General features: G+C 39.5%; 1 long non-coding RNA gene across 5 annotated transcripts in view; it reads left to right on the plus strand.

Moving 5' to 3' along the window:
* Nucleotides 1-6,176: 6,176 nt before the first annotated feature.
* The window catches only part of LOC141518367 (uncharacterized), a 36,922-nt gene continuing 15,120 nt past the window's right edge, over nt 6,177-27,978 (plus strand). For 2 of the 5 annotated variants that reach the window (XR_012477163.1, XR_012477162.1), the window contains exons 1-2: nt 6,177-6,579; nt 14,498-27,778. This is a non-coding gene — a long non-coding RNA (uncharacterized LOC141518367). The remainder of the gene's footprint in view (nt 6,580-14,497; nt 27,779-27,978) is intronic. The other 3 variants (XR_012477164.1, XR_012477166.1, XR_012477165.1) reach the window with 3 other exon arrangements.

The raw sequence follows: 27,978 nt of genomic DNA on the forward strand, positions 1-27,978 counted from the left end.
TTGGCGCTGTCCCATCACAAGGCTGACTTACATTGAGTTTATGATCCACTAAAATCCTTCAATCATGTTTAGATAAACTGCTGTCTAAACATGCCTCCTCCATCTTGTACTTTTGAGGCTGATTTTTGGAACTCAAGTAAGACTTTCTATTTATGGCATCTTATTCAGTTCAGCCCCATACTCTAGGCTGTTAAAATCTTTTTGGATCCTAAATGTTTACCTAGGAAGTTAGCCATCCCTCCTAGATTGGTGTCATCTGCAAATCTGATAATCATGCTATCCATGCATTTATCCAAAGTCCTGGGTAGAACCCATGAAACTAAAGTCCATAACTATCCCAAACTAAAGTCCATAAATATCCAAATACCTAATAAATATCCAAATAAATATTCAATAGATATCCAAAACCCAAAGGCCATTGCTCAGGAACCTTGAAACCAACCTGGGAAACTAGTGAGAGGGAAAAGGGGAAATGGCTCACCAGATGAACTGAACACATTGGGATGATCCCAATGATAGATTGTAATCTCTGAGCTTTCCCCCATTCCTCTGCCTTGTCCTAGAACTCATGGAAGATCATAGAGTCTAAGGGCTGGAAGGAAACCTTAGGCTCTGTCTCATTCCATTGACCTACTTTACAGATGGAGAAACAGAGTCTCATTAAAGTTAAGTGACTTATCCAAGATAACACATAAGTTTACCAGCAGACTGGGAGCTTCTAGCATCTCTCTCCGCCCATTCCCTACCATCACTACACTTTCTTACTTCCTATCTCCCTGGTAGCTAATTTTAAAGAGTTAGTTATGAAAACAGGTCACCAAGAGAGGGTGACTTTTTTAAAAAAACCTTTTTTTCTGGACTATGCCAGAGTAGAAAGTTGTCTTTCAGTGTAATCCTGAGTGGGGTAAATGAAATAACTTCTTCCAGACCAGATCCTCTGGTTTTTCTTAGGGAAGGGATTCTTTCTCTAGCATTTTTGGATCATGGTTCCTTTTGGCATGTGAACACCTTCTCAGAAGACTTTAAAGGCTTAAAATAAAATGCTTAGAATTATAAAAAGAAGCTATATTGAAGTATAGTTGTCAAAATATTTTTTTTAAAAATTTCATGAAGCCCAAGATGAGAACCCCTTCTTTTCAGATTTCTTGGAGTATGGGTATTGTTGAAGACTAAAACCAAAAACACTTCTGCCCTCCCCCCCCCCAATTCCCCACTTGGTGATTCGGTGCCAGTGCTTGCCTGCCTCCAGTCGGGCTCCTAGGGCAGACTGCCAGAGAGGGGAGGGGACTGCCCCTGCTGGCTTCCCGTCAAGCACATTGCCAGATAATTCTAGTGATTCAAAGCAGCAGAGGGATTAGCCTGAAGATGAGTGAGCAGAAGTTAACAATGGCCTGAGAGATGATGAAGTCCAGTAGGTCTTTCTTCATCCTTGCAGTCCCACTGGCTCCTTCCCTCCCTTTGCTCCTGGAGAGATCACCACCCAGCCAAATGAGGAAGAAAAAATTAGAAGGATTCTCCCAAGGGTCTGACTCATCCTTCAGCTTGACTTCAGGTGGCTGCTTCCCAGATTCCATAGGGGTAGGAGGGGAAGGAGGAGAGGAGGGCAGTAATGGGCGTTTGTCCTTTTTTCTAACTAGAGCTTGGGACTGGGAGAAGGGGAGAAGGAAGGGCAGGGAATAAAGAAAAGCCAAAGTCAGTGCCAGCTCTGGCCTGGGCTCTATTGCTATCCCATAACTCGGAAGTTCAGGGCCCATCCCTTTGGCTTCCTCTCTATGTGGCCCCAGGGGCTGGCCCAACCCAACAGGCCAGAAGACCAGTCCAGGGCAGCCTCCCAGTCCAATTCTCTGGCTGAGTTGCAGAACTGAGAAAGAGAGATGATGAAGCAAGGAATGCTTTGAAAGCTGCTTGGAGTTTGGGAAGAATCCCACTAAGTCATAAATGCCTCAGATTCCACAGCTTCCCACCCCCCAGCTCTCCTGCAGTATTTCTGGATGCTAAATTCACAAAGAGAATTCTGAGAGGATGAGATGATATTCTTGACATGATATTCTCTCCCACTCCTGGGGGAAGGGAGGGTCTGGAAGGAAAACTTGGAGATGTGGTTTGCAGAGGCTTTGGCAGAAGCTTCTGAGTGGATCTCAGGGAGGGTCTCAGGCAGGAAGGAGCTTTAAGAATCCTGGAATTCTTCAACATCAAGGTCTCTAGAGATTATCTTGTCCAATCCCCTCACTTTTCAGGTGGGGAAACTGAGACCCAGAGAGTGGCTATTAATGTGTCACACTGGTTAGGATGCAGAATTTGACATTCATTAAATTGACTATTTTTGAAAATTGTGTCCTTCTTCAGAGGCCAGTTGGAGGACTTGAGCATTCTTGGCTATAAATTTGTCCAGATTTCTGGGGGCCCTCTCACCATGGGGAGGCTATGATAATAAGTAACAGATTCAGGTGTCAGTACTAAGCAGAGAACTTTTCCCAAGTCTTCTATTGTCTCTGACCTCTCCTGTAGGGTCAGAATTTCACTGTATAATGGAAAGGGACCTTAGGATTTATCTAATCCAACAAGCTCATTGTACTGATAAAGAAATGGAAGTTCTAAGGGGAGTCCCATGGGCAAAACAGTGAAGCAGTGACCTTGGAGTTGGGAACCCCTGGATTCATATGCCAATCTCAGACACTCACTAGTTGGGTGACATTGGGCATGTCCCTTAACCCCTCTATAACCCAATTTCTTTATATGCAAAAGAGATGGGGATGGGTTTTTTTCCCAAAAGGTTTTTAACATCCCTTCTTAGCTCTGTATCTATGAGTCTATAAAGTCTATGAAATCCAGGGTTCTTTTCACTGGTCCATCCTACCTCCCTCATCAAACCAACCCCTTGTAGTCAGCAGATTCTTCCTATGTAATAACAGTTGATGTTTATATAGGACTTTACATCCATTACCTCATTTCACATCCATTATCTGTCTCATTGGACTGTCACAATAACCCTGGAAGGGAGGCCAGGGAGGCATTGTTATTCTTATCTGACAAATGAGGAAAATGATGTTCAGAGAGATGAAGCAAGTTGTCTGAGGTCACTCAGTCAGTAAGTGGTAGAAGCGAGATTTCTTTCTGAGCCTTCTGCTCCTGGTCCCAATGCTCTTTTCACCACCTTGTGGATCATTTCAACTGTCTCCATTTGCAGCCTTGAATCTTGAATCCACCAGCTGGGTCTGAATCACACCTCTGATTCTCCCTGTGTGGCTGTGGGCCAATCACTTGACTTGTCTGCATCTCAGCTTCTTCATGTTCAAGATGAGGGAGCTGGAACTTGGGGCCCTCCAAGATTCCATCCAACTGTCTATTCTATGAATTTATGATCATCATGACTCAATGGAGCCTCTAGGAAGACATGGCAGGAACACTCAATGGTAGATTTATTTCATTGTCAGCAAATATTGGTTCTACTTCTTACATTGCAAGTATTTTGGGACTTGAGATTCAGAGCAGAAACATCCTGCTGGAAACCAAAAATTAGGTAACAATGGTGTGAACACTGTAATTGATAGGAGAATTGGAATTGTGGCTCTCAGCAACCCCTCTTCTGCACTGGAGAGAAGACTCTCATACTGGAATGGAGTTCTGAGGACATGTACTGTGACCTATAACACAATAGGACATTGTTCAGAAATGTTCCCTCACCAGCAACAAGGGACCACAAATAACTTTAGACTTTCTCAATTCTATTACATTCTCCCATTGGGTCTGAAGTCCCTTCTGATGTCTTCCAAAGGGATTGGAACTGGAAGTTATCCTCAATTCTATCCAATAAAAAAAAATAGTTCAATTTAATGACAAATATTCATTAAATACCTACAAACAGATTAATACCCCCTCACTCAAATTTAATTCATTTGCTTGTCATGGCATCACCCATGATGATATGGTCTTCCTTGAGCACAAAGGACAAACAGCAGCAGAAGCAGCATCACAGACAGGGCAGTCAGGTGCTACAGTGGATGGATTACTAGACTTGTAGTCAAGGAGACTCATCTTCATCAAATACAAAGTTACTAGCTGTGTGACCCTGGATAAATCACTTAAGCCTGTCTGCCTTAGTTTCCTCGACTGGGATTACCAAAATAAGAGTAATAACATCAAACAAACACACAATTAAAAACCAACTCTTACTCTTAAGGAAGGGACATAGTCCATTGAGTCTTTGCTGCCCCAGTGACTATCATAGTTCCAAATATAATGCAGTTACTTAATAAATACTTATAATTGATTATTGGAAGGATATGGTACACAGATAAGTTAAAGACTGAAGGAGGCAAAGGAGAAATAAGAGAAAATGTTCTAATCACATTTGAAGAGGCTAGAGGTTGCAAACAATTGCTTGGTGATCAAAGATGGATCATAGAAGAGATGATATGAGCTGAACTGAGCTGAGTCTTAAAGAATTCTGAAAGATGCCCTTATCTAACTAGGTGGCACAGTGGATAGAGCACCTGCCCTGGAGTTAGGAGGGTCTGAGTTCAAATCTGACCTCAGACACTTAATTACCTAGCTGTGTGACCTTGGGCAAATCACTTAATCCCTTTGTCTTGCAAAAACCAAAAAAGAAGAAAAGAAAAGAAAAGAAAAAGAAAGGAAAGGAAAGGAAAGGAAAGGAAAGGAAAGGAAAGGAAAGGAAAGGAAAGGAAAGGAAAGGAAAGGAAAGGAAAGGAAAGGAAAGGAAAGGAAAGGAAAGGAAAGGAAAGGAAAGGAAAGGAAAGGAAAGGAAAGGAAAGGAAAGGAAAGGAAAGGAAAGGAAAGGAAAGAGAAAAAGAATTCTGAAAGATGGAAATGAGTCTGAGAAGGTGGTTCATTTCAAGTACAAGAGACTCCTTGCACAATTTAGGATTAAACAATTTAGAATGGAAATAGGCTTTAGGAGTTTAGGTTAGGTGATCTCTAATTTCATATATATAGGGAAACTGAGACCCAGAGAGAAGTAACTTTACTGTAGAATCTATATCAGATTGCTTTCTGTCAAGGAGGAGGGGGATTAAAACCCAAAACCTTGTCAAAAGAAAAGATAGATTAAAAATTACTATTGCATGAAGTTGGAAAAATAAATAAATAAAATATTGAAAGTGACTTTACCCAGTAAGTAATAGAAACTATATTTAAATCCAGGCTTCCTGACTTCAACTCTGTTGTTCTTTGCCCTAAACTATATTTGCTTTCTGGATAGATGGTTGGATGGATGGATGGATGCCAGGGTCATCTCTAGTCATCCTGATTAATATTTGACCACTGGATCCAGATGGCTCTGAAGGAGAAAGAGAGGCTAGTGACTTAGAACAGCACTCCCTTCCCCCACTCAAATCCAATTCATGTGCTTGTCATGGTATCACTTCCCCCATGGTATTGTTTGAGAATGAAAGACAAACATCACTCATTTTCTATGGCGGGTTGAGTTCAAGGAAGAAGTACAAATCCAGTCTTCCTGGACTACTGAATGTCTAAAGGGGAAGTGATGGAAATAGGGATAGTGGTGTCGGTTGGTGACACATTTTGGAGAGTCTTAAATGTTAAGGATTTTAGATTTCATCGTAGCAATAGTTGGGAGCCACTGAAGAGTTTTGAGCAGGGAAGTGATATGATCATACCTGAGCCTTAAGACTAGTATTTCAGTAGCTATATGAAGGATTGAGCCTTAAGACTAGTATTTCAGTAGCTATATGAAGGATTGATAGAGGAAGGGAAAATAACAGACCTGAAGACCAGTAAAGACATTAGCATAAAAATTAAGGTAGGTCAGTTTTACAGGTGAGGGAACCAAGGCACAGAAACCCAAGATCTACAGAAATTAATTTAGCTGAGCTCTTATTTAAACCTATGTCAGATACACTTCTACACCAAGCTACCTCTCAAGATGAATAGGAAAGTAAATGTGGTGGAAGCAGTTGGACTTGGAGACAGGACAGACCTGAGTTCATACCTCAGACTATTTCTAGAACTGTATAACTATGACGAAATCTCTTAACCCCTTTGAGCCCCAGTTTTTGCATTTATTAAACAAGGAGGTAGAGACTGATGTTGTCTAAGGTCTCCCACTGCTCTGACATTCTGTGATTCTGTGAACCAAGGGCAAACTGTTCTTCATCCCCTGTGTATCAGACAGTGGCTTCTTTGAGAGAACTAAGCACAATACAAAGTCCATGGGCAGATCTTTTGGCTCACAACACCAACATCTGGAGCCAAGCAGTCTCCAAGAGCTGAGCTCTCTAAATGACGATGAGACTGTATTTGCAGCTACTACAGACTAGCCTTTGTCTGGAATTCAGGTCCAAACACCAGGGGTCAAGCTGCCCCCAAAACTTCCTTCCCCACAACTGAGATTTTTCAAGTGTCCAGCAAAGGCCTTTATACATACTTTTGACTGGTTGCTGTTGTGTGAACTGATCTGTTGTGTGAACGATCTAGAAAACAAGGTAGCTGGGACCGGAAGACAGCAGCAGCTACCAATAATCTCAAGGACACTGGTTCACTCACTTATCCTATGATTCTAGAGCTGTGTTTTGGAAGAAGGAAAAACAGGCGATCCAGGTAAGACTTTTTAAATAAAAAAAGCAGGAAAGTTTCTGGGGTTTGGTACTCTTTCTCACAGTTGATATATTATATATAACTATTTATGTCAGTTTTAGTTTTTGTTATGCTGTTGGTGAATGACATAGCCAGGAATAGTTACTTATTTAAACCTATTTGGTTAAAACTATTTGAGTTTATTCAAATAAGCATTTTAATTTAAATTATAATTTTTGTGTTTGCTATAGAAGGAGAGATAGCCAAATCTTTAAAGGGGAAAAAAGATCCCTTCTAAATAACAGTTATTAAACTGGTACACAGGGCTCAGAGCTAATTCTCTAACAAGAAAGATGTTGTAATTTTGCATGTGGAAATGTCAGAAAATCTCTGATATTCTTTTTTGGTTTTTTTTTTGTTTTGTTTTTTCAAGGCAATGGGGTTAAGTGTTAAGTGTGGCCCAAGGCCACACAGCTAGGTAATTATTAAGTGTCTGAAGCTGGGTTTGAATTCAGGTACTCCTGACTTTCGAGGTCGGTGCTATATCCACTGCGCCACCTAGCCGCCCCCAAATCTCTGATATTCTTTTTTTTTTTTTTTTGCAAGGCAAATGGGGTTAAGTGGCTTGCCCAAGGCCACACAGCTAGGTAATTATTAAGTGTCTGAGACCAGATCTGAACCCAGGTACTCCTGACTCCAAGGCTGGTGCTTTATCCACTACACCACCTAGCCGCCCCGAATCTCTGATATTCTTAAGGATGAAGATAAATAAACAAAATGAGTTAGTCAAAGATTGAGAGAAAGGTGAACACTCTAAACACTCTACCTAGGGTACTTACAGGGAATGTTGACCCAACATGAGAGAGGGTAATGGAGCAAATGAAAGCCTAGTGGAAAAGTACAATGAGCAATTTAAGGAAAAAAGCAATTACCTTATTTGAGTGAAGTGAAAGGTTTTGGGAAAGCAAAATGAAGAGAACAGAGGGATTTACAGAAATGAATATGGGAATAGAGGCAAAGAAATAATCTACAACAAGTCCAGAGAAGCTAATGGTGGAAATTAATAATAACATATAGCTATTATTTTATTTACCTTGCAATACTCCACAGAACTCTTAAAAATAAAAAAAATAATAGAGACTTGTCATAGACTGAACTGAACTCCATTGAACAAGTTGAGAATACCTTTTTCATAATGATAATTCCATTTTTATAATTCTTACAACAACCCTATGAAGCAGATCCTATTATAAATGAATAATTAAGAGAAAATTATAGCACAAATTATCAAGGAAATTAATAGCAGTGGAATGTTTCTTTTTTTTTTTGCCTAGACCAGTAATATTATCATTGTAGTGAACTTCCAGTGAATAAGCTCCTTTTATCAAAGCAGGTCGGCAGCTGCTCCACAATATATAGTCTTAATTGCCCAGGTTAAATGAATTGTTCAGTCACACTGTCAGTATATGTCATGGATGGGAACCTGAATGCAGATCTTCCTGACTCTAAGGCCAGCTACCTCTGCTCAATGATGCATTATCTCCTCTCCATTGTATTTTTAATAAGCATTTATGAACATAGTCTAATAATGATCCCCAAAGTCACATGACTGAGTTTCCTTCCTGTTGGCTTGGACCATTTCTCTAATTAGACAAAAGATCATTTAAGTGTTATGCCCATAGATGACCAACAAGTTTATGAATATTGATTGTTTCAATTCTTATTCTCAAGAAAATGGCTAACTTCTCTCATGGTTGATGTGCAAAAGTCAAGAGAAAAGAGATGGTAGGATAGGAGAGTAATCTAGGGTTTTCTATGATATCCTGTGACATCATTTACATCTCAGTGTTGTCTTTATATGTCCAGGGTTGTCCTTTCCTTTGATTCACTATTTACTCCAGTAACATTTGGTTATCTGACGCCAATTGTGTGACTGAAAGAAAAATAAGTATTGACCTTGTCTATCATCTCACTATGCCACTCCTCGTATCCATAATGACTATTGCAAAATGTATGATGTCCATTTGGAGTCAGTGGATCTGACTTTAAACCCTGACTCTGATACTTAATATAGAGGTATGACTTTTGATTTTGGACAAGTCACTTAACCTCTCTGAGAATCAATTCTTCATCAGTAAAATAAAAAGGTTGGACTAAATGGATTCTAAGTTCTGTCCATTTCTAAATATATGATCCTATTTAATGCAAAGAACTTCTCACTCCTGGCAGCCAAAATTCAAGTTATTTCTGTCTTAAGTGTCTCTACTGTATATTACTAGTGCTTTTGTATATGTTTTACTAATCTCCCATTGCCAATCCCGCATCTCCCACCCCATCCCAGTTTTAGGCAAGGACGACAAGGGGTCATGTGCTTGCCATATTCTGATTTCCTTGGTGAATTGCTGGAGTCCTTATGGTAGGCATTCTTCACCTGGAATCCATAGACAGACAGACAAGTAGATAGATAGATAGACAGACAGACAGACAGATAGATAGATAACAGTATTTCAATGAAATTGTTTTCCTTTATAGTCCTTTGAATTTTAATTTATGTATTCAAAAACATTATTCTTAGAAAGGTACCAAGTTTCAATAGATTATGAAAATATCCATAATACAAAAGAGGTTGAGAACCCTTGCACTAGGGTAATTTTAGACTTCAGGACCAGGCAAAGAGTTCAACGAGGCCTAAGTGAACCCTTGAGAGTTGGAAACTATTTAAGTTTCTCAGTCCTAATCTGGAAATTTTTCAGAGGGCTCAACATTTCAAGTCCCTATTGTTTTATATCTTGATTTTTTGTTTCCCCTCACCTTAGTCATCTCTTCTCTTTGGGTTATGCTTATTGGAAGAATTTCCCATAAATACTCAAGAATTTCCCATAAATACTCCATGACCTTGTACTCTCTTGGAGGGATATCTCCAAGTGATAGCTCTTGAACACATCATTTTCACAAAGATGCTGCTTACTGAGAGCCTATACTGGGAGAAGCAGCATGGTATGGTGGAAAGAATATGAGATTTTTAAGACATAAGACCTGAGTCTTAATTAATAAACACTGTTATTTATGAGTTGAGTGACATTAGGCAAGAAGTAAACTTTTGGAATCTTAGTTTTGCCTGAAAAAATTAAGATAATCCAATAATTCTTATGCTTGGCGGCTTTTATGAGTGAATTCTGCCCCTGACTATGTCTTTACCATCACACAATTGACTGAAAGGTATAGAGAGTACAAAATCCCACTCCCCTTAATTGTTTATCCAAATACTTTTTTTAAAGGATGTGATTCAATAGAACAAATACAAACTACACTCCAGTGAGACGTCCCATGTATTTCTCAACATCATATCAGAACACTTGAAGGTCATCAGCATGGACAAGACATATATACATGCATACATACACATATACCTACCAAAAGCATTTATCACTGTCATGGAGAAAATTCAGGGTAAAGAACAAATAAAAGATGGCTACCCTATGATTGTTTGGGTTTTCCCAGTGTTCCTGTTTCTGAATTAGATTGTGCTGATTGTAGCAAGTATTAAAGCATTGCAGAGCCTCCAAAGGAGAGCTAAAAATCACTCAAGAGAGTTTGACCTAATGATCCACACAAGAAAAATAAAATGGATGAAAGATATCTAACCTGTCACACATAATTGGATGGACAATTTCTATAAGTTGCATACCAGCATATTGGGAACAGAGTTTAAATGGACAGTGGATTGGATCCAGACTTTATTGGGAGGAGGAAAGTGGTCCAGATTACTTTCAGGAAATAGCAGAGCTCCTTTAATAACCTCAAACTCCTAGAAACAAAGCCTACCCATTTTAATACCAATATCCATTCTGTAAGTTTTGGAACATTATAATCTCTGATGACTAAAAATGAGATTCACCCCCTCAATGGAGAGGAGCAAGGTAGATATGAGCAGGTTCCAACGCAATGCAACCCAGGAATTTTGCAGACACATTAGAGAAAAGAATGCCATCAAAGTAATGTTTAGTTGAAAGGAAGATAACCTGGTTAATCATGAGAGTGAGGGATAATTGATGGGCAGCCCACATGTTCCATAAGCATTCAAGTGCTACTTGTGTTGAATTTAGGTGCCATTGTTGAATGTGATAGCATAGATCCATTAGATAACTGGAATACTTAATACTGGAATATGTTAAATATTCCACAAAGTACTTTCCTCGCAACACTAGGAGATTGGTAATATGAGTACTGTTCTCCCATTTAACAGATGAAGGAACCGAGGCTAAGGGAGGTCAAATCAGAAATAGTAGAGTACAGTGGACAAAGCACTATATTTGGAGTCAGGGAACTTAGGTTCTTTTCCATGTTCTGCTATTATTTGGCTTCTCTGTGTCCCAGTTTCCCTATCTGTAAAATTAGGAGGTTGGAGTAAGTGTTCTCCAAAGTCCTTTCCAGCTCTCAATGTATAATCTGAATTGATTTGCCCATGGACACATGGGAAATATAAGGTCAAGGAATTGAACCCAGATCTGCTACTGACTCCCAGTCCAGTGTCCTCTCCAATACACCTCGCTAGCTATTACTGTTGCATCAGCTGTACAATACTACTCAAATTGGTGTGTCATTATTGGCATTTTCTCATTAAGTCTTTTCATGCATGGTCAACTTCTGCAGCAGGATTATCCTCCTCCATTCACTGACCAGTGGAGCCTCTTCCAGTTCTTTTCTGTCATATCCCCTTGCTGAGCTTGCTGGGGCTTACCCCAAGAAACACGTTAGTCCAAACTCTGCTAAAATCGCCCTCCATAAAAGCTACAACAAGATCATTTCCTCTGGGCAGCATTTTTCACCTGTCTTGAGGAGTGGGTTCTGGCCTGTTACCCCTCTAACATCTCATTCTCTGCATAAGCCCACCACCTCGGTACTTCCCTACAATGGAGGAATTTCCAAACAGACTTGACTAACATTCTTCCTAATTGATTCCATGTCTAGTGTTGTCGAGGTTGCCTGTCTTACTCAGAGGCCATGAAGGCTGAGGGTTGAAAGAACCTGTGCTCTCGAAGGAACCTAACCTGGAGATTGGCAGGATCTCAAAGGCTTCTGACAGTTCCTGAATTCTTAGGAGCTTTACCTGCCCTACTCTGTCTTTAATTTCAATTGAGCAATTCAAAAACACAGAGTGATTTATAAAGTGCCTATGGTGATTTAGCACAGCACCCCCATATATACAAATATGTATATATATGTATATATGTGTGTGTGTGTGCATAACAGAAGGATCAATAAAACACCGATATGTGCAAGGCTTTCTTTGACTTAGGTGGTGAGACTCCCCCAAAAGAGCCAGTCTTTACATTGTTGAGGAAGTGATGATTAGACAGGGAAAGGGGACATGAGGTGTACACAGATATGCACAAAATGAAAGGTGATGGATGCAAAGGAGAGGAAAAATTTGGACTTCAGTAATCAATCTTAATATTAGAAGACTAGCTAGTGAAGCAGTAGGGATGTGGTAGATGATAATTGTAGAATAAAGCCTACATTTTAAGACATGGTCTATATGTTCATTTCTTTTGTTGAACTTTGTTATGAGAAAAAGCTCTTTAGATATAGGACTGATTGATTGATTGTTGTCCTTTAATTGAAGAAGATCATGACCATCAAATGAATGATGACCTGATTTAAACATTATGTTGGGAACAGGAGGAAGAAGGGGAGTAATACCATGGTGCCTATAAAGGAGAAACAGAATACCAATAAAACATTTTAAAGGGGGGAGGAGGGAAAAGACCATTTGAAGAAGAAACAAGTACTTTCACCTGAGGAAGTCAGGGAAAGTTCTTGATGGAGAAATTTCCAAAGAGGAGCATTCTGAAAAGCAAAGAAAAGAAAGAACATTCCAGCACATAGACAGTTTGTGAGACAATATGGATGTGGCAGAAGGCTATTGAATGCAAGAGAAATTAGTTTGGTGGAGTCTGACTGGAGAGTAAAAGGCAGGAATTGGTAAGAAGTGAAGTAAGCCTGATGCCAAATCGTAAAGGAAACGTAAAACTCAGATAATGAAGCTGATATTTTATTTTGTAAAGACAATAAAGGTTTTTTGATCATACCTGGTGATTTTGGTAACTGAGTGAATTGTACTTTGGAGATAGGAGAGACTCATTCATTTCTTCCTCTTATGGGATTCTATATCTCTAGGGCTCCAATGGTGCTTCATTTTGTTCCCTGGCAATCTCCTCACCAGCTTCCTGGCTGCCACATGCATACCCTCAGCCCCACCTTTCTAGCTTTCCAAGCCCAGAACCATAATCAAAATAATATTGCTGTTGCCACTGGAAAAGACATGTTAATCTCTACCTTATGTCTCCATTCAGCATCCTTATAACTTCCTTAACCAAAAGGCTGCCAAGGCCCTAAATACTTTGTCTCCCTTTATTAGAATGTTGAAAACAAGAACTCTCCTTGTTTTTGTATTTGTATCTCCAATATTTTGTACATAATAAGTGCTTAAAATATTTTTCTAGAGGAGGGTAGGCCTAAATTCTTATTCCCAGAGATTAGCATGGGAGAACAGTGATTCAGGAATTTCTCAATCCCAGAAACTCTAAGTCTTTCATATGCTAAGGAAGCTCAGAAGTTAGCAAGTTTCTCGGAGCAGTTGGGTCCAGGTCTTGGTTGAACTCTTCCTTCCCATTTCCTATTTCCATTCATTATTATTCTTTCATTCATTCATGCTTTCCATTTCTCCTGTAATTTTTCTACTAATTAGCACAGGCTCAGATGTTAGATTTTCTTATATTAAGCCATAGGAGTATGTTCTGATGCCCATCTTCCTTCTTAAATCCTGACCTGAACCTCTAGATAATATGCTCCTAATTAATCCATGGAAGACTTAGTCCCCAGTTGTTCCATACTAGTTACCCTGATTAGGTAATGGACATATATATATATATATATATATATATATATATATATTCACAAATATGTATATATGTATGCTTGCATCTAAATATACACAAATGTTTATATATATATATATATATATATATATATATATATATATATATATATATACACAGATATGTGTGTATCTAGCTACTGTTTATACCCCTGAAAAATATCCAGTCATCTTGCTATCTGCCCTGACCCAAAGGGGAGGCAGCTAGGGAGTATGGGGAACAGGGAAGGGGAAGGGGCAGGGCATAAGAATTTAAAAGACTTGTTATGTGACAGATATTGTGATTATTTAAATATTATTTATTTGGTTTCTTTCATTGGGTAAGAGTGCTGGAATTGGCATCAAGAACTGAGTTCAAAGAGCAGCTAGGTGGTGCAGTAGATAGAGCATCAGCCCTGGAGTCAGGAGTACCTGAGTTCAAATCCAGCCTCAGACACTTAATAATAATTACCTAGCTGTATGACCTTGGGAAAGCCACTTAACTCCACTGCCTTGCAAAAAAAAAAACAAAAAAGGAGTTCAAATTTCACCTCAGTCACTCATCAGTTATGTGACCCTGTACAAATAATTTAACCTTTCTCAACTCCAGTTTCCTCATCTATAAAATGACAATAATAATAGCACATACCTCCAAGGGCAATTATGAGGATCAAATGATATAATGATATAATTGAAGTATAATGTTTTCCATACTACTTTCTTGTCTACTGTTGCTTCTAGAGAGAATATGTCAATTGACTGCCCTCAGAATCAACTTTATTATACCTGGGACCTATCCACCCCCACCTACCATCACCTTAATGTGGAATGTAAGATTTTTGAGGGCAGGCATCATCTCCCCTTGTCTTTGTATTGCTTACCATAAGTAACAGTAAGCTATATTGTTCAGCCTTTGTTTTCTAAGAGGAACAATGACATCATGGGTGATATCTTGACTTGGGAATGACTTGAATTTAAGTAGGTAGTGGTTTACAAAGTTGTTTGATTCACTCTCTCTTCCAGAGACATCAAAGTCCATTATCAACACAAAAGTCAGGCCAGTTGGGATGCAGTGGATGACCTTGGCATCTTTGATGTCTGACCAAGCTCTAAACTCTGTATAGCACCTGCTTCTCTCCTGTTAGATCAAATTGTTCTCATCTGGCCATCCCATCGGGGGAAATCTTCACATGCTTGAGGTAGACACCCCCTAAATCTCTGATGGGTTTGGGGTCTGTCAGTTACCCTCATCCTATTTTAACCTATCTTCTGAGAGAAGTTTCTGTGGTGTGATCACTGCACAAGCTACAACTTCTTGGATCCACAGGTGAGAGCTGGGTAAAGGTGAACACCAAAGGTGAAAGAGTAGCCCTATAAAGGACTTGGCAAGCCCTAACAGAGGAGTTGCTAGTCCCCCTGAATACCCCATACACCCTAATACACTTGATATATAGAAGGCTTTTAATAAATGTTTCTTAATTACTTCCTCAGGGAATCTCTTTAGGCCCAGTTTAGATTAAAATAAAGAAAAGACATTTATTAGATGCTTACTATGGGCCAAACGGGATATTCAAAAAGAAAAAGAAGCTAATCTATGCCCTAAAGGAGTTTGTATTTTAACTGGGGGAGACAACCCATATGGGAGGATTTAGCCATTGATCCTAAGAGGGGAGCAGTCGTGCCAATGAACTTACCCAAGAGTCCTCAGAGACATTCTACATCAGACTCTGATGCAACTCATAATCACCAGTCCCCCACTATCCAGCCATTATTTTTTTCCCTTGGTAACCAGTCAACTCCCTTTTCCAGTCTCCCACATTGCATATAGTTCTTTACATCTTTTACAAAAAAGCCAGCACTGGTGGTAATCAGGTCACCCAGAATTTATAGTCTGTGGGGGGACTATAAGGGATAATGAGACAGACTTTTGAGGGAGAAGATGGGAGGCCTTCATGCTCTGGACATTCTTTTACATAATATACATGCTTTGATGCTGAAGGTGTTGCTCGTGAGGCTAAAGTCTCACCAATAAGTAGACATACGTGCATGTGTATTATCTGTAACATTAAATCACAAGCAGCTGAATAGAGTCTGGGTTTAGGATAGAACCTGTATTCAAATCCTGCCTAAAACACTCACCACTCTGGATAGAGCCTTTCACCTTTCTCAGCCTCCATTTCCTTATCAGTAAAAGGTGAATAGTAATAGCAACTATTCACAGGGTTGTTATAAGGATCAAATGCAACTATATATGAAAATTATCCATGCACATAAGCTACTATTATCATTTTCATGCCAGGAATTCTCTACCCAATGAAATCATAGATGCAAACAAAAAAAAAAGAGTGAAAAAACAAAACAAAAAAACCAACTTCATTACTAGGCCACATTTCCCCAGAGCCTTATTCATTCTTTGGATTTAAAAAAAAAATCAAGTCCATACCCAAACCACAAGACTTTGCCTTAATCCACATATACTTTCTAACATTGAATCCCATGTGTACGTAATTGTTCTTTCCCATTAAGCTACTCAGGTACAGCCATATATCACCTAGCATATTCTTCCTCATCCCTTGATGGGCTTCACAAAGTAAGTCCATCAAATATCAAGGCACCTTTGCCCCTCATAAAAACTGACAACTTTTATCTAATTGAACCAACGTTAACTAACGTAACACATTTTAATACACTTTACTGTTTCATGCTGTGGCAGTAAATTGGACCATGACTCTCTCACAAATCCTTCAGATGTTGCTGTCTGAGCTCTTAGCACTCTATGACCTTCATTACCACAAAGAGAAGTTTGTCCATCTCAATAAGACTATTCTCTCTCTCTCTCTTTCTCAAAGGGGGTGGGGCAGAATGTACTGCTGGGGTGAAAATGCTGTCATAGTCCCAGTGTGACTGGGGTTGATCGAGTCTAAGAGTTCAGATCCAGAGGATGAAGAGAGTGCAGGAGATTCAACTACAAAGGGATGGGATTTGTTTTTGAATGTGCAGACTGGAGCTTGGACATCCCACTGACAACTAAGTCTTTCAAGGGAGGTTCCTTAGGAGGCTATGCCTCATGGCTGTGAATGATCTTACTGTTGAAGATATCGATGGAGCTGACTTACAGAAACAACCCTTCCAAGTTATGTGGCCACTCTTATTGGTATGTTTTTCAGCCATTTTTCAGTTGTGTCCATGGAGTTCAGACTCCACTGAGGTTTTATTGGCAAAGACACTGGAATGCTTCACCATTTCCTTTTCCAGCTCATTTTACAGATGGGAAAACTGAGGCAAACAGGGTTAAGTGAATTGTCCAGGATCACACAGCTAGTAAATATCTAAGATGGAATTGGAACTCTGAAAGATGAGTTTTCCTGACTTCAAGTTAAGTATTCAATTCACTGTGCCACCTAGCTTCCCTACAGGAATTTTAATTCATGTTATTGGAGCTGGAATTACTGAGGCTGCTGTCATCAGACTTGCCCTCCAGTGGATCTTTGTGAAAGGATTTAAATATACTCATTCCAATCATATAGCCTCAAAATAATCCTGTATTGCTATTTTTCATCACTATTTCCCCAGGTCAGGAATGGATAATTTGCATGCCTGTTGCCTTCCTTGGATGTGTTGCCATTTATCAGAGTCCCTCTCTGGAATCCAACCCTGATTCCTCATCCCTTGTGGTCACCATGATAGACTTGGCAAGTGCCTCCAAAAGTTGATAGGGCTGTGGATATATAAGTCTGGCCATTGGCTGTGGATGTGGTTGTGACTATGAACATGGCTGTGGAAGTAGAAAAGTCCATGTCTATGCAGGTATTCCTGGATGTGACTATATCTCTGGTTTGAATATGTCCAAGGACATAGCTCTGACTGGATAAAGTTGTGACTATGATGGTGTATATGATTATAGATGTGACTATAGAGGTAACTATATAGACATAGTTCTGTCTCCGACTTGGGCTGTGGTCACAAAGAAGATATCTAGAAACTGAACCAAAGTAGAATGGTAGAAATAAATATTTAGTGCCCCAGAGTGATTTCATTCATTCATCTCTAAACTATGTGGAAGAAACTCTTCTAGATATTATGGGTGATACTCCATGCTCAAATGAGCCCATGATCTCACTGACTTGAATCATGTCCCCTCCAGTGATGGCAATTACAAGCTACTCATGTTTGCCCATCCTACATAAATCTACATGACCCCCCCTTAAATTCATCTCAAGAGATCCCATTCAACATGCTGAGAGTGGGAGTGGTGGTGGGGGCTTCCTCCAGTTATTCTGAAAATGTGTGAAAATCAAAGAGGCATGTGGGCTGTCAATCTGTCTCATTCTCACTATGTGACCAGCTCATCTTTCTGGCATGGAAGTAGAGAAGTACAGGGAGCATACAGGAAAGAGTTAAGCTACCTTGGGATGATGATGATGATGATGATGATGATGACGATGATGATAAGATGTTTGTCCTTCATTCCTGAAGAAGACCATGACATCAGGGAGATGGTGCCATGACAAACTGACTTGTAGGAATTATGAAAAGGAGCAGCTGGAAACTGGGAAGTATTTTAGAGTCAAACTTGAATGGCATTTTAAGAACTAGGGAGCCATGGGAGAGTTTAAAGCAAGGGGATGACATAAGAAGAGCTGTCCTTTAGAAGAGTTCATTTTACAGCAGTGCTGAAATATCCTGGTGGGGGTAGGGAAAGCAAATAAAGAGATTTGGTCTAGAAAGACTGGTTTGGAGGCTATTGAAGATAGTCTAGATATTAGGTGATTGAACTAGGGAGGCAACACTAAGAATACTAAGAATACTAAGGAGAGAATCATTCACTCCATGATTTATCAAGTGATTGAAGAGCAGCTGGTTAGGCCAATAGGGAGCTGAACTTTGGTTCAGATTGTGCCTTTTGATTTATTCATTCAACAACAAGCATTGATTAAGAGGTATCTATTGACAGGCATTGTGTAAGGAAGTGTGAGTTAATAATACAGAAATAAAAACAATCTCTGTCCCTTCCAAATCTTGTGACCAAGTGGGGCAGCTAGGTGGTGTAGTGGATAGAACACTGGTCCTGGAGTCAGGAGGACCTGAGTTCAAATTCCGTCTCAGACACTTAATAATTACCTAGCTGTGTGGCCTTGGGCAAGCCACTTAACCCCATTTGTCTTGGAAAAAACCTAAAAAAAAATTTGTGACCAAGGGCATGCTCTTTAACCTTTCTGTGCCTCAGTTTCCTCAATATAAATGGGAATAATATCTATCCCTATTTATGGGGATAATTATATGATAATATTCTTACAGTATTGATGGGAAGACTACATGTGAGCTGTGAATGTCTCCTAGATGACGCTGGACTTGTGATTTCATTGGTATAGGGTACTCACCTTGAGTAAACTCCCTCCATCAATGTACCCCATCTGCCATTTATTGCCTTAAGGAATTACCTGGGGACACTAAGAAGATGTGATTTAGCCAATATTCATGCCATCCAGGATGCTTTATTTCTTTATTTGCTTGTTTATTTGTTTGTTATTAGGGAAATTTTAATTTCTTCAGGGTGATTGGGAAGGTCTTTGGGACAGATGAAGAAAATGTTCATTGGAAGGATGAGTAAGTTTTGGGGAAAAACTGATAAACCCATTTTTAGACATGTTGAACTGGAAATGCCACATCAAAGTAGACAGACTTAGCAGGCAAGCGAGATATAAGTCTAGAGTGCAGATTTGGGAGTCATCAATATAAAAGTAATAGTCCATAAATCAGATTTAAAGACTAAGATTTGGGGGGTTTTTTAGGGTTTTTTTGGCAAGGCAAAGGGGGTTAAATGGCTTGCCCAAGGCCACACAGCTAGGTAATTATTAAGTGTCTGAGACCGGATTTGAACCCAGGTACTCCTGACTCCAAAGCTGGTGCTTTATCCACTACACCACCTAACCGCCCCCTAGAGACTAAGATTTGGAAGGAACTTTAGAGACCATTGAATCCAACCCCCTTCATTTTTATATTTAATACTATGTCAGTATGGATCCCAAGCAAGAAGAGGTTACACATAGATGAGAGGACAGAGAGGACACACAGAGAATGAATGAGGTAGAATTCAAACCCAGGTCTCCCTGATTCCAAGTTCAAGGCACCCTCCTCCCTCACACTTCCATGGAAGTGAATGAGATGACTAAAAAGAAAAAAAGGAAGGTGTGGGTAGAAGACAGAGAAATAAGTCCTGGAGAGAGGGAGAATGCCAACATTTATGGGAAAATAAGACAGTTTAACAAATATGAAAAGAAAGAAAGAAGAAGCCCCCAGAGAAGAAACAAGCCAAGCATTTATTTAGCCCCACTGTGTACTGGACATTGTGGACACTAAGACAGAACAACAAAGAGATGAACCAACAGTACCAAGTCCCTAACAAAGGAAAGAGTTGAGTTGTAAGAAAGACAACTTTTATTTGTTTATATAAGCTTTGGTGTGATTTTTTTTTTCAATCTATGCATTTCTTTATATTTATAATGGAGCATTGCTAGAAGTAATGAGAAGTAGCAGAGCATGGCATAGTAGAAAGAAAGCTGGCCCCAGTCCCAAGAGATGCCTGGGTTCTGGTCCTCCTTCTGACACTTGCTAGTTTGGTGACTGGGGGCAAACCACTAATTCCCTGAACCTGTTTGCTCAACTGTAAAATGGGGATGATAACTCCTGTTTCATCAACCATTGGGAAGATCCAATGAGTTGATATGAATCAAGTTTTTTGCAAACTTTACAGCATTATGTCAATGTCAGTTCTTATTACTTTGCAATCTGCTCCTGATAGATTATATCATAGGAAAAGGAACCACAGAATATGCTTTTCATTTTACTCTACTTTTTATAACCTTAAAGTTTGCCCTATAGTTTGATATATTGAATGATAATCAAAATCACTCTTTTTTCCTTTTATCTCATGATTATCTTCACTGTTTCCTAGTGAAGTTGATCACCAGCCAATCCCCTCCTCCCAAAGTTTCCAGGATTGGAGGCGCCTTGGGAAGCCAAATAGTTAAAGGGCTGGCAGCCCAGCCGCCCAGCCCAGGCTGTTCCCTTGCTGGCTGTCCCTGGGCTGGGGAGATGAATGGAATGTCCATGAGGCCATCTGGCAGGTTGCCACATTCCTATGGGAACATTGCTGCCTCGGTCAGGGCTGAGCCCTCAGAGCAGGAGCAGGGAATGGGGCTCACACACCAACTTGTGGGAGCTAGAGGCTAAGCAACAATGGAGTCTGAGTCCAGGAACCAAAGACACATCTCGCCATCTTGCTGCAAGAACATTACATGGAGGCACCAGTTGTCCTCTCTCCATCACCCAAAACATGTGATGAAGGTCAAAGGCTCATATGGGTAGATTTTCTTCTGCTGGGAAATCCTTCAGGTCTGCAGGCAATTTTTAAAGCAACAACAAATATAAATTCATTTTTACAAAGAATCCTGTAGAGGAACTCTGAAGTCTCAGTTTAAGTATAAATGCCTTTCTCTTTCTTCTTCCCCTAGATTCCAGATTTGGCACTGGGAAGCTTAGATTGGAGGCCATCTAGACCAATCCTCTTAGTTTCCAGATGAGAAAATGAGACCCACAATGGTAAAGTGACCATAGAAGTAACTAGTCAATCTGGGACTCAAACTCAGGATCCCAGACTCCAAATCCAAAGGACTTCTTCCTTTGATCCTTCTTCTGTCCTAAGTGATTTCCCATTTGAGGATTGATTTATGAACTTTTTCTTGTTATTGCTATTATGGGGGGGATGGTAACCAAACCACTCTGCTGGCATAAAACAAGATTCTCTATCCTTTCCCTTCCTCATCCCAACCTCCACATCTTTCAGCCTTGAAACACCAATCCAGCTAGTGGCATTTCCATTTTCTACAATTATCCTCCATTTGCTATAATTGTACCTTTGAAACACACTTGGGCAGCCAGGGGATTTCATTAGTATTCTAGGTTTAAACTCTTTTATTCCAGGGAGGGTGGAGGGAATGATCCAGCCAATCAAAGGTGAGAGAGCAAGTAAGGGGTATGTCTACAGTTGGCAAAGAAGGACAGTGAGTCTCCAAGTTTTTCCAAGAATGACAGTTCTTTTCTTTTCACCATCATGGAAAAGCAAACATGGACATATTCTCCCAGCCTGAGAGGTGCTCCCAAACCATCTGGATACCTTTCAGCAAAGAGAACCACATCCCCATTGGAGTTACAAGAGACCTGTGTTCTTACTTACCTTTCCACTAGGTGGCAATGCTACATGGAAGTTGCCTCTACTATACAAAGGCTTTAAGTTAAAACTTAGCCTATTAAGGACCCTTTTTAGGGTCCAGCTACATAAATGTGATTGGGTTAACGGAAGCAATGAATTCGGTTTCTTCTGTCTGAAGAAAAGCATTCTCTTTGAATGTTGAAAGGTTTAAATTGCCCCTAGGGTCCAGTAGCAAAATTAGCTGAGTTTATTAGCTCTGGTTGACCTAATTAACACATATAGCACCCTACATCTTGCCAGATGGACCCTGAAAAATGATCTCTCCCAGCCTTTCCATTTTACAGATGAAGAAACTAACGATATGGAGAGGATATGATTTATTCTTGACCAGAGAGGATTAGAAACCTGAACTTCTAAGTCCCAAGTCACCCATCTTTCTACTATATTACCCTTCAAGCTACCAAAAATTCATTTATTAGCATTTCTCATGTTGGATGGCATCTTAAATCTCAAAAATTCTTGAAGAACATTTTAGGGGGAAAAATCCTTAATGGACAAGCTCACACATACATCTGTCTTCTATTGGACAGAAGTATTTCCATTGTCTGATGCAACTAGGCCAGCTTCTCCTCCTGATTTTTATAAGCCACCCCAACCCTGCCTCTCCCAGCAAATGGCCCCTCCTTCTCAATTCTGTGCCTCCAGAGGGAAGTGAGCCTCAGTGTCTGCATGCTAGTTGGAGCTGGCAGCAACAGGTTTGGAATCAGCTTCACACCACCATGCTCCCCATAGGGCTTGTAAACTTGAGAACTGGTTCCATTCCATCGCCTCCTCAGAGTTAATAAGATTCATGAACAACCTCATAGTTAGTAACTAGAATCAAGTGACTTTGTGGGTGTGTCAGAATGCTCATTTCAAATTCAAACTGAATGTACGTGAGGTAGCCGTGTGTTGTGGCTTGGTGAAGGGAACATTGGATTGGGAGTCAGAAGATGGAGGTTGGAAGACCAGCAGCTTCACCACTCTGGCCCTCAGTATTCTCCTCTTTAAAGAGGTTGTACTAGATAGTTTCACAGGTCCCCTTCTCAGTCTTTGAGTCTATCAGGATCATTACTAGAAAATATATGATCTAAGAAAAAAACATTTAAAAAAAAACCCATGAAGCCATGTCAACCTTCATCTGAGCAGAAAAGAAAAGAGATATTGAACACAGAAAACAAGGTCCTTTGAGGGGATAGACTTTGGAGTCCCTGAGGTCATTGCTGGAGAGTTCACCATCCAGGGGTAAGGAAAGCTTTAAAGCAGAAAAGTCAAACTCTCCCAAGCTCATCCTGAACCAGATTAAACTGTGTTTAATAGGTTGATATTTGAGTTTAATAGGTTGATATATTAATTTTTAAAGACATGCATAAATATGTGAGATTTTTAAGTCAATATGAGGCACACAAGGATCTTTTTATAGTTTAATGATCACTGTTTCCAATTGAATTTGACACTATTGGTTTAGAGGGGGCCAAGACTAATGAGAAAGAGGCTCATGAAGGAATAGGAAATGCATCTCAATAACTTCCTATGATTCTTGCTAATCAGATGCTAAACTCAATTTCTTCTATCTGACAAAAGACTGCAAATGCTATTAGAAATCTTTCATTTTGGGTACCTGTTCAGAAGGGAACCCCAAAGTTCCAAGAGGCCTGCTTTAGTTATGGCTCTGATTCCTAGAAGCTAAATAAAATGGGAATCTGAAGCTCCAATCACACTGTACATATCCCCAAAAGAATTATGTGTGTTCTAAGGGATCTCTAAAATGAGAGGTTTTACTTGCAGTAGGGATGAGTGTAGCTCCCCATTCAGCTAAATGATCCTCTAGAAATACATAGGATAGAAAAAGAATGGAAAGATCTAGACCATTAGCAGAACATTACACACAGTAACAGCAACATTGTGTGATGAGCAACAACGAATGACTTATTCTCAGAAATACAATGCTCCAAGGCAATTACAAAGGACTCATAGTGGAAAATGCTACACACATCTAGAAGAAAGAACTGATGAACTCTGAATGCAGAGCAATTCACACTATTTTCCCTTTCTTCATTTTTTTCATGTTTTTTCATTTTGATCTGTTTCTTCTTTCACAATACATCTGATATGGAAATGTCTTGCATACTTGCATATATGACCAGTATCCTTTTGCTTATTGTTTTAGGAAAAGGGAAGAGGGAGGGAGAAAAATTTAGAACTCAAAGTTTTATAAAAATAAATGCTAAAAATTGTCTTTGAATATCATTGAAAAAACCTTAACCTGGACCCCATGGAAAGCATTTAGAAGATCCATGAACTTGTGTAGAGAAAAAAAAATTTGTGATCACTTCCAGAATCATTGAATTTCAGAATTGGAGAACTTAGCCTTCACCAATCAGGTCCATCACAAAACTCCAGACTCTCCTTTCTCCTTTCTTGGCAGTCTCAGAATTTCTACCTTCTACATACCTCTCAAGTAGTCATTCAATCTTTGCTTGAAGATCTCCAGTGCCATAAAAGAACCTCCAACTCCCGAGGGGACCATTTTGCTTTTGGAGATCTTGAATGGTTATCCTTCAAGATCCAAGGAGGCAGTGTAGAATAATAAAAAGAGCACTGCCTCTGGAATCAAATGATCTGGGTTCAAATCACACCAATGCACAAGTAAGTTAACCTCCCTGGGCCTCAGTTTCCTCATCTACAAAATGAGAAATTGGATTAGAAAGTGAGTTCCCTTCTAGTTTAAAATCTAGGAACCTCTGATCCAATGATCTAGATACTAACATGTATTTATTAAGTGGCAGACACTATGAGAATACACATTAAAGCAAAAGAAGGAAAGAGAGAGAGAGAGAGAGAGAGAGAGAGAGAGAAAGAAAGAAAGAAAGAAAGAAAGAAAGAAAGAAAGAAAGAAAGAAAGAAAGAAAGAAAGAAAGAAAAATAATTCCAGTATAGCAAGGGAAATAAAGAAGTTGGAAAGGGGAAGAAGGTACTTTGTATAGGGGGATGGTGGAGAAGCCTGTGGAGTGCAATCTGTAGGAAATGAAGAGGTGGTTGACCTGAATGACCTCTATAAATGGAGGTTCTGAGAGGAGCTGTCCAATAAGAGGAAGGGACCCTAGAGGCAGAGAAGTCAGTGCTTCTGAGGTCAGGTGAATTCCAGGGCTGAAGTGATCTTTGAAAATAATGAAGTTCCAGTAGCATGGTGGAAAAGTCATGAGAGAAGTACGGCTTAGTGAGTCTCCAAAGTAGTATTGGGTTTTATGGTGATGAATATTGATTACATTAAATCCTTGGCTTTACTTGAATATGCTTTATGAGAATGTATTTAATAAGATTGCCTCTTCCCTATTAAATTCCATGCATCCAGAAAAAAAGGAAATGAAGAGCCCAGAGATTTAAAATTCTATCATCTGATTCATATCTCTTCTACCTCTCTCATTTCATAGGTTGCCTCCCTAATTCCACATTAAACTTCACACCGTGTGGTTTATCACTTTAATATCCCCTTAGCGACACCCCTCACTCAAATCCAATTCACTTGCTTGCCATGACATCACCTCCCTGATGTCAGGATCTTCTTTGAAAATGAAGACAAACATCATCGTCGCCATCAGCAGCAGCAGCATAGAATCTACCCCTAGAATCTCTTGCCTTACTTTGAGGTAGGTACTTCCTTGGTTCAAGAAAGAACTTCTCTCTACCCTCCCCCTTAATGTCCTGGGTACCTGACCATTGAAAACAATTCAATCTTCAGATAATACTGACCCTAGGTTTTTTTTTTCATTAGTGTTAGACTGTTACCTCTATGAGGAAAAGCCCTTGTTTTATTGTGATTTTTTTTTGTCCCCCCCTCACATCTAAATCCATGTTGTTTGCATATTAGGTATTCAAAAAATGTTTGTTGCATGAAGAAATGAATGAATGAAATTTATGGGTTTTCTCTAGTGGTATTCAATAAATATTCATTAAGTGCCTGCTATATACAAAGCACATTGATTGGTGCTGGGATGCTATGAGATTCTGTCCTTTTTCAACTTTTTAAAAATTATTTTGAATGTATCTGTTCACAAATTATTTATTCCAATTTGTGTCAAGTCCTAGAATCTGTAAATTCGATTCAGTTTTTATTAAATCCCAGTTAAGCATAATGAAGTCTTTACCCTCAGGCAGCTTATGTTCTCATGGAAGAGTGGAGAGAAAACAAGAATATGAGGATGAACCTAAGTTGGAGTTCTACCCCTATCACTTCTTTGTGTTCTTGGATTCTAGTCCCTTCATCTACCAAAAAAGTGACTTAGATTAGATGATCTCCAAAGTCTGTGACACTTCTTAAAAAAAGTGATTATGACTTGTGAACCAAATCACATAACCGCTGTGGCAAAAATATTGGACACATGCCAGTTGACCATATTCTTTCTGCCTCATTTTCTCTACCTGAAAAACATAAGGATTAGGATACAGTGGAAAGAACATTGAATTGGCCTTAGATTTTAGTACTGACTCTATAACTAACTAGTTATATGAACTGGGACAAATCTTGCTTAGTCACACCCATTTTAATTAGAGTTGTCATTGCTCAGCCCTGGTAGAGAGGATTCTAATGAATGCAAAGATAACAGTTGGTGTGACGTGACCAAGAAGAAGAAAACTGTGAAATTTAGATTTGGAAGGTCCTTAGAGATCATTTTCTCCAACCCCTTCATTTTACCATGAAGAAAAAGAGATTCAAGGAGGAAAGGTAATATAACTCAGACCACATAGATAGTAAATAGCATATCTGAGCTTCAGATCCTAATCTTCTTACCAAATCCAGGAACCTTTCTTCTATACCATGTCTTCTCTCCAGGCACATTGGGAATTTTGAAAGAATTCTGAGACTTGGTGAAAAAATTCTGGGGCAAGGTGAATTCATTGCTGTAAACATTTCTCTGTGTTTGCAAACTGATCCTCTGCTGTTTCTGGGCAATCCTTCTGTAGCTGCATGGAAGATTCCATGGATGGAATTCTTTTTCTCATGGACGTCAACTCTAATTTTGTCCATTACTTATTTTATGATTTACATTAGAGACGCTGAGCTCAAGTCTCCATTCTGAAGCATACAACCTTTGTGACTCTGGAAAAATTGCTTAATCTTTCTGAAACTCAATTTTATAATCTGATTAATAATAATAATAATAATAGTTAACATTTATGTAGGACTTTGTTCTAGACACTCTGCTAAGCAATTTACAATTATTATCTCATTTGCTCCTCACAGCAACCCTTGAGATAAATACTATCATTATCCCCATTTTATAAATGAGAAAACCAGGACAAATAGGGTTTAAATGACTTACCCAGGGCCACACAACTAGTATCTGAGTCCAAATTTGAATTTAGGTCTTCCTGATTATACAACCACTACTCTTTCCCCTTTATCACTTAGCTGACTTCTGGAATCTTTTCTAAAGAATAGATTCTAGGATTCTAGAAGTTTTATATTCTCAAGTTTAGTCAATAGTCCTCCTCTCTTCTTCTTTCCTCTCTGCCCATATTCTTATAACCACTTCTTTTAATCAAGTGGAAATTTGCTATTAAAAGTTTCCCTTTTGGTCTTCTGCTTTTCAAACTGAAATATAATGATATGCAGATTGCCATAAATTGAGACCAGGATACTTACACTAAAAAGCTGAGGTTAAAGTTTGACTAGAGTTGGTGCCTTATCACCCCAAAAGAAGTACAGTATTTTTCCTAAACCAGCCTGAGGAAGAGAAGTATGGTACCTGCTCAGTTGGCTTTGGGGTTGAGCCAAGCTATAGATGGGGTAAAAATAGCTTAAGGGTAGAATTGCTGGCCCAGAGAGATGTTCAGTTCAAGTCGACAAATATTTATTAAGTAGCTGCCTTGGCAGGCACTTGTCTAGGCACTGGAAAAAGGAAATTTTTGTCCCGTTTGCTGCAGGGGACCAAGATAGATTAGTGTTGTATTGCTTTGCTGAAGAGGGAGGGAGAAAACTCTTGAAGAGGATGAGTCCTGGAGAAGATCACTCCTGGTGAATGATCATTTGAGTCTACATCGGAACCCAGGTAAAAACAAGCCAAAAGTTAGACTGAGTCCATTTCTTAGGAGTATTAAAATTCATGGAACTGAGACCAGTCATGTTCAGGTTAGGAAGGTCAGGATTGGATAAAGAAGGATGATATATATGGAATGAGGAGATAGAGAGAGAGAGAAATGGAGATGGAGATGGAGATGGAGATGGAGATGGAGATGGAGATGGAGATGG

The sequence above is a fragment of the Macrotis lagotis genome, chromosome 3 (genome assembly GCF_037893015.1).
Source record: "Macrotis lagotis isolate mMagLag1 chromosome 3, bilby.v1.9.chrom.fasta, whole genome shotgun sequence".
Taxonomy (NCBI): domain Eukaryota; kingdom Metazoa; phylum Chordata; class Mammalia; order Peramelemorphia; family Peramelidae; genus Macrotis; species Macrotis lagotis.